Here is a 7,596-nt window from a genome sequence, read left to right as displayed (position 1 = left end):
ACCACAAATAGTCACTTTCTATGTTATTTTATGCTAAAAGTTCCAATGACATGAACAATAAATGGTACCCAATGGAGTAGCTCAAGTGGCAAATGAGCTTTCTTTGTGGAGGAGAATTTTGGAATAACTGGGCCTTGATTTCCACAAGTGACGATTTGGACTTAATTCCCACAAGTGACGATTCCCCTTGAGCTAGCTCCCATACCTCTCGGAGGGCGAACAGGGATATCCTAAAATGAACAGAGAATTAGACGGGTAGACCTGAACCGTTAAACGGACAGAGAGAAAACTAAAAAAAAAAAATGCTTATAAGGTCCTGAAAACGACTCAAAACAAATTTTGACCTTGAAAACGACTCAAAACCATAACAATAAACAGTGGCCATGGGGCTTTCAATATATAGAACCCTCACCTCTTTCGTCTCTCTTTGCTCTCTGCTCTCTGCTTTCAGCCTGACCGCCTCTCTCACTTCTCTGGCCTCTCGCTACGGGAGTACCAGCTACTGCCCCTCTCGGCCTCTCGTCTCCTCTCAGGACTCAGGAGTCCTCGGTCCTCTGTCCTCTGTGGCTCTATTCCTGTCTGTGCCGAACGGTCACACCTCGCCACTCGCCACTCAGCAGCCCAGCAGGAGTCCTCAGTGAGTCAGTGTCTCACCATCTCAGCCATGTTCCTATTTTTGCAATTTTGCCCTAATTTTCCTAAGTCATAGACTCTTAATTAGTTAATTATATTGATTTTTATTGGTGTTGCCGTTGAATTTTATATGAATGTGAACAGTGACTAATATTGTTTTTAATCAATTTAAATATTTAATGTATGTGGTTTTTGGATGATTTATGTAGTATGTGGTTAAGTGCTTTTATATCATTATATGAATCATGAATGTGAGCACTGAGCCAGTGAGCAGCTAAAAATATTATTTTTAAATCATGACTGTCATATGTGCTTAAGTGGTTTTTGGATGATTTATGTCTAATAGACGAAATGAGCAGTGAGTATCTCTAAATGAGAGTGTAGATCAGAGGAGTTTTCAAAACTAATGTTTGATTATTGGATGAAAATGTGCCCTGTGGAGGTAAGAGAGGTTATAACTTTGTTGTAAAAGTTAATGACTCCATTTAACAATGAGACAATGATTTTATGCTCCCAAGAGGCCTGTTCAAGGTTTCTCTTTGTGCTTAATCTGAAACTAACAAAAGTTAATATGATATATTTGGATGGATGAGTTTAGTGCCTTTTATTTTGTAACTTTGTTGTGAAAGTTTTGTTTTGCTTTAAGTATATACATACTAAGTACTGCCAATTGGCAATTGCTTGGTGTTATTACAATTGGCAGCATGGAGGAGAGGTAAATGTTGCAGATCATACAGGGCAAACAGCATTACACTGGAGTGCAGTTTGGGGTGCAGTTCCGGTTGCAGAGCTTTTACTCTAAGAGGGTGCCTGGGTAAATGTGGTTGATACATATGCTAATCAGGTATACTATACTTTTGCATGTATTTTATTTTTAGCACATGATACTTAACACATGAACCTTGTATTTCGAACATTTTTTAATTCAATTTACCTTTGCTTCTTCACACCCATTCAAAGAAATCTTGTTTCCGTCAATAAATGGTTATAAACCACTTTCTAGTTTCTTATATAAAGAGGAGCCAGAGACCCCAAACCTGGAGCACAAACCAAGAAAAAAAAATAACAAAAGAATCATGATCTTATTTCCTCCTAAATGGCACTCTAGCCTTTTCAATTCCTCTCCAACATCCCATCCCATATATATATTAGAAATAATAAAACTTTTTTTTAGTAATTGCTTACTTTGACTTGAATGTTTGTATAGATTATGCTCAACTGAGGAAGCAACTGAGGCAGAATTGGCCAAATTTGTGGGCAGAAAAGGATGAAACCTTCTGGTCCCATGAATGGCTACAATATGGAGTGAGTCACTCCTAAATCATTCACTTTCTATATCATTTTATACTAAAAATTCTAACAACATAAACAATAAATGATTATGTTCTGAGAACGACTCAAAACCTATTTCAATATATAGCAACTTATGAAAACGACTCAAAACCATTTTTCATAACAATAAAATGGTTATTCCTCATATATAAAGGGGAGCGGGAGGAGCGCAAAGGCCCCAAACCAATAAAAGGAAAAACAAAACAAAAATGTTAGAAGTATTGATGACCTTGTGCCTCCTAGGCACTCCAGCCTTTTCATCTGAATCCCATATACTACTAAATAATACCAAGGATGCGAATCAAAGTGCACAAGCTCCGCATCTTCCACCGCTACCTAGTTGGACAGGCTTTCAACTAGCATTGACTTGGTCAAACGGCTTCTGTAAAGTTGTTAAAGTCTTTACAGAAGCCGTTTGGCCAGGTCAATGCTAGTTGAAAGCCTGTCCAACTGGGTGGCGGTGGAAGATGTGGAGCTTGTGCGCTTTGATTCGCATCCTTGGTATTACTTAGTAGTATATGGGATTTAGATGAAAAGGTTGGAGTGCCTAGGAGGCATAAGATCATCACTACTTCTAACATTTTTGTTTTGTTTTTCCTTTTCTTGGTTTGGGGCCTTTGCGCTCCGCCACTCCTCTTTATATAGGAGGAGTAACCATTTTATTGTTATGAAAAATGGTTTTGAGTCGTTTTCATAAGTTGCTATATATTGAAATTGGTTTTGAGTCGTTTTCAGAACATAATCATTTATTGTTTATGTTGTTGGAATTTTTAGAATAAAATGACATAGAAAGTGATTATTTTGTGGTACAAATATATGCGAGTTCACTTATTTGGATCAGGTCCAAGTGGATTCGGGTCTTTCGTAATGAGACGAAGAAATTGATATATTGTATGCTCAAAACACATAATGAGTGAATGAAAAATTGATTTCCAAAATAGACTCATATACTATAAAACTAACACTTATCTTATTGAGATAAGACTTTGTTATGATCAATCTCGGAACAATATAGTGGCTTGCAATACTATACCAAGGATGACAATTGTAATGGTGGCATTATTTATACTGATAAGTAAATATATGAAAAATTCGAATAAATAAAAGTTATGGTTTGTCCGGTCTCTTATTTATGGTTTGCATTAGGGGTGTAAACGAGTCGAGCCGAGCTCGAACATGGGTTGGCTCGAGCTCAAAAAATTATGCACGAGCTCGGCTCGGCAATTTTTCAAGCCGCTCGAGCAGCTCGATTGCTCAAGCTCGATCTTGAACTCGAGTTCGAGCTCGAGCTCGATCTCAAGTTCAGGCTAGATTTTAATCTCGAATTTGATCTATTTGAATTCATATTTTAATTAATAGTAAATATTATTTTATATATCCATACATAAATAATAAAAACTTTAAAAAATTCAAAAGTCCAAACTTCAAGATTTAGGGTTTTCCTACTTTGTGAGTTTTGAGTAATATATATATATATATATATATATATATATATATATATATATATATATATATATATATATATAGAGGCGGGTTCAGGTGCGGCAGTGTATTACGGTGCGGTTATTTCTTACGGTGCGGCAACACCAATAGTTCACCAAATATGCACCATCAACGTTAGGAAATACACCACACAAAACAGAGTAAACAGAGCCCTGCATCACCAAACACACACCATTAGGTGTGAGTAAAAACACCATACACTGTTCGGAAATACACCATTGGGGGTGGTGAGTTATATGGTGTGTTTTTTTGAGTCTGTGGTGTATTTTGTGATGTTTTATTACATTTCATTGGGGTGTGTTTTTATTACATTGTTGGTGCATATTGTTAACACTGTTGGTGTATTCTAGAATTTGACCGCATCGCCGCACTGTAAGACCGCGCCGCATATGAGCGCTCTTCTATATATATATATATATATATATATATATATATATATATATATATATATATATATATATATATATATATATATATATATTTATTTATTTATTTATTTAATTATGGCTCGCGAGTGGCTCGACGAGCCTAGAATATTTGAGCTCGAGCTCAGCTCGTTTAGTAAACGAGCCGCTCGAGTTCGGCTCGAGCTCGATTTTGACCGAGCTCGAGCTGAGTTTTGACCGAGTGGATCGCGAACCGCTTGCGAGCCGCTCGGCTCATTTACACCTCTAGTTTGCATTGTCATTTCCTTATTGTTAAATATATTTATTTATAACTTTGATAACATTTATTAGTCTTTTTAAAAGAATAAATGCAGTCATTTAGTTATTATATTTGCATTATATTTTTATAATTTTTTTAAAATTTAAATTTATACATTTTTTATGACTACAATTTAATATATCCATAATAACTGTTCAACATAATATGACAACAATGAATTATGATTATAGACCTGGCAATTCGTGTATACGGGTTCGTTAACGGGTCAACACGATAACGACACGAACACGATAAGACTAAACACGGACACGACACGACACATTAAGGTTAACGGGTTGAAATTCTTAACACAAACACGATTTGTAAACGGGTTAAACGGATTGACACGATAGACACGTTTTGTTAATAGGTTTCGGGTCGTGTCGACACGATATGACACGAAACCCGTTTAAACCCACTAAGCCTATTTAATATATATATATATATTTTTAAAAAAAATATAGAACCTACAATTCAATCAAACAAACTAACAAAATATTCAACTCATAACTTTCATAAAATGGTGAGATAACATCCAAAAATCATAATTAAAGAAGTCCATAATAATATTTTAAAACAAAATTAAACACAATAAAATTTATATTGCATATTGTTGAACATCAATAATTCATCTGATGTAATAAATTCTTCCACAGTCATATTCATGATATCTTCTGTTATCTCGTTCAAGTCGGTTTGTCCTGAATCTACAAATTTTCAAAATATAACATTATAAGTCAATAAAAAAAATTAAAAATAACTAATAATGAAATAAAGAAAAATAAACAATGATTCTATTTATAAACTTTATTTTAAAAAAGTGGCATTACTTAAAATCCCCATACAACTAATCTTTGCAACAGACAATTCCCTCACCAACTTCTGGTTTAAGTGAGCTTCGGTATTGGTCAAGGACTCTAACGCCAATACTGAATGCAGACTTCGAAGCCACTGTAGACACTGGAATACTTAAGATATCTTGAGCCATGGTAGCAAGTTGAGGATACCGAAATTGATTTCCCTTCAAAAAATGCAAAATATTCAAGTCTACTTTTCTGTCAATTCTTTGCTCATCTAAATATATTTCAAGCTCAGACTTGTTAGTGGACTGCATCAGAGTTAGCTCTCCATTGAAGGATTTCATTGGACTTCTGGATGCGTGGCTTTCCGACTCACTAAATCTTCGTAGACTGGGTACTGACCTTGTGTGAGGCACTTGGGTGAGATTGTTCTTCTCTACCTTTGTACAATGGATTCTGAGTTATTGGATTGGACGCATCGGTGACCATCCCCCGATGTAGATACACACTGTATTGAACTGGGTAAACAAACATATGTGTTGATTTACTTCCTGCCTTAGTCTTCCGCATTACACTATATCTGTCTATCTATCTGTATGACTATCTGATCGAGAATCTGTGTTAATCAGTCCACTATTCAGATTGCAAGAAAGTAAATCAATAATCCTAGATTAAGAGAATATGTAAAATTACAGTTATTATTATTATTGCTATTGGTATACTCGTGTCCTTATAAGCCTTTTTATCAAATTATTATTTTTTAACATAACATTATACATAAACAAAGAGTTAATACCCAAAATAGTCTTCGACTATAGTGGTTTTTCTCAATTTTGTCCTAAACGACTTTGGTGACTTAATGTAGTCCCAGAGTTTTGTGTTTTTACTCAATTTCGTCCCAGACTTTTGTGTTTTTGCTCAATTTAGTCTCCCATTTGTTATTCCGTCCATTTGTTGTTAAATAAATAGACAATTCAGTAATTTTAATATTGGCATCTCTTTATTCATAGACATGTGAAGTGCGAAATCCCTATTTTTTTACGAATTACTCCTAGAATCACTTCTAAAGCTACGAATATAAAATTTGATTCGTAGGTCTGAGAGTAACTCTGGGTGTAATTCGTGTAAGAAAGAGAGATTTCTCACTTCGCAGGTTGAAAGTAAAGAGAGGTCAATATTGATATTATTGAATTGTCCCTTTATTTAACACCAATTTGACGGAATAACAAATGGAGGACTAAATTGAGCGAAACACGACTATATTAGGTCACCAAAGTCGTTTAGGACGAAATTGAGAAAAACCACTATAGTCGAGGACAATTTTGGATATTAACTCCATAAACAAAGCACAAAATTAGAAATTGTGAAATTAGTATTTAGACAAATATAGCAGATGATGGTGGTGGACAACAACAACAATAGAAATGGTGAAATTGAAATTGAAAATAGAAATGGTGAAATTGGTATTGGACACAGCAAACGGCGGTGGTGGACAGCAATCACAACAACAATCGAAATGGTGAAATTGAAATTGAAAATAGAAATGGTGAAATTGGTGGTGGACAGCAGACGACGGTGGTGGACAACAACAATAGAAATGATGAAATTGAAATTGAAATTGAAGCAACAACCCTTGACAGTGGCGGTGGACAGCAGACGGCGGTGGACAACAGATTTGGCCCTTGAACCTCCGTCTACCTCTTTCTTTTTTCTCAACCAATAGTGATGGTGGTAGGCGGTGACTGGAAGCAATGGCAGAGCAGAGCAGTGGCGGTGACCGGACGCGGTGGCTGGGCAGAGCAACGGCGTACCTGGGGTTTCTTCCTCAGTCTTCCTCAGCAGCGACATGCAGATCGACGGCGGCGACGTGCAGATCGACGGCGGTGACGTGCAGATCGACGGCGGCGACGGGCAGATCGACGGCGGCGACGGGTAGATCGACGGTGGTGACAAGTAGATCGGCGGCGGCGGGATGAACCTCCAACAGTGGTGATGGTCTTTGGTGTTGATGTAGTATCCGGCGACGGTCGTTGATGTTGTAGCGATGAACCTTCAGCTCCAGCAGTGATGAACCGAAGGATGGAAAATGACTTCCCCTCAAAAAAAGGGAAGTCATTTTCCAGAAAATTGGCCTCATTTTCCATTGAGCACTCCTCATTTTCCTTTGACCACTCATTTTCCAACCTATCCAAACACCAGAAACCCGGAAAATGATTTCCAGAAATCATTTTCCGAGTTTCCAAACAGACCCTAAGGGGGTGTATTCAATCACGACTTTTATAGAGTTTTAAAGACTTTTATGAACTTTAAAAGTTTGGAGGTATTCAATTCAAACTTTTAGAGAGTCTTTAAAAGTTAGGTGGTATTCAATCAAGATTTTTAAAGAGTTTTTAAAAGTCGTGTGGTATTCAATTAAGACTTTTAAAGAGTCTTTAAAAGTCATGTGGTATTCAAAAAGTAATGAACTTTTGTAGACTTTTTAATTTTAAGACTTTTGTAGATTTTTCTTCTCAAATATAAATAGTTGAAATCCAACCATCAACCTCAAGATTTCAAAATTTCTTTCTAACAACTTTGAATGTTTTCTCTCTCTATTTAAACTCTGTTTTTTCCCCTATTTAAA

General features: G+C 36.2%; 1 long non-coding RNA gene across 2 annotated transcripts; it reads left to right on the top strand.

Annotated features, from left to right (window-relative positions):
• The first annotated feature begins 420 nt into the window (after positions 1–420).
• On the top strand, positions 421–5,550 carry LOC109170947. 2 transcript variants are annotated; one of them, XR_002052509.1, is made up of 3 exons: positions 421–641; positions 1,337–1,477; positions 5,113–5,550. It is a non-coding gene; the product is annotated as an uncharacterized LOC109170947 (long non-coding RNA). The 2 variants fall into 2 exon arrangements; XR_002052508.1 differs by lacking the exon at positions 5,113–5,550 and adding an exon at positions 1,841–2,278.
• The last annotated feature ends 2,046 nt before the right edge of the window (positions 5,551–7,596 follow it).

Source organism: Ipomoea nil, unplaced genomic scaffold (genome assembly GCF_001879475.1).
Source record: "Ipomoea nil cultivar Tokyo-kokei standard unplaced genomic scaffold, Asagao_1.1 scaffold3384, whole genome shotgun sequence".
Lineage (NCBI taxonomy): Eukaryota > Viridiplantae > Streptophyta > Magnoliopsida > Solanales > Convolvulaceae > Ipomoea > Ipomoea nil.
This window is presented reverse-complemented; position numbering and strand designations above follow the sequence as displayed.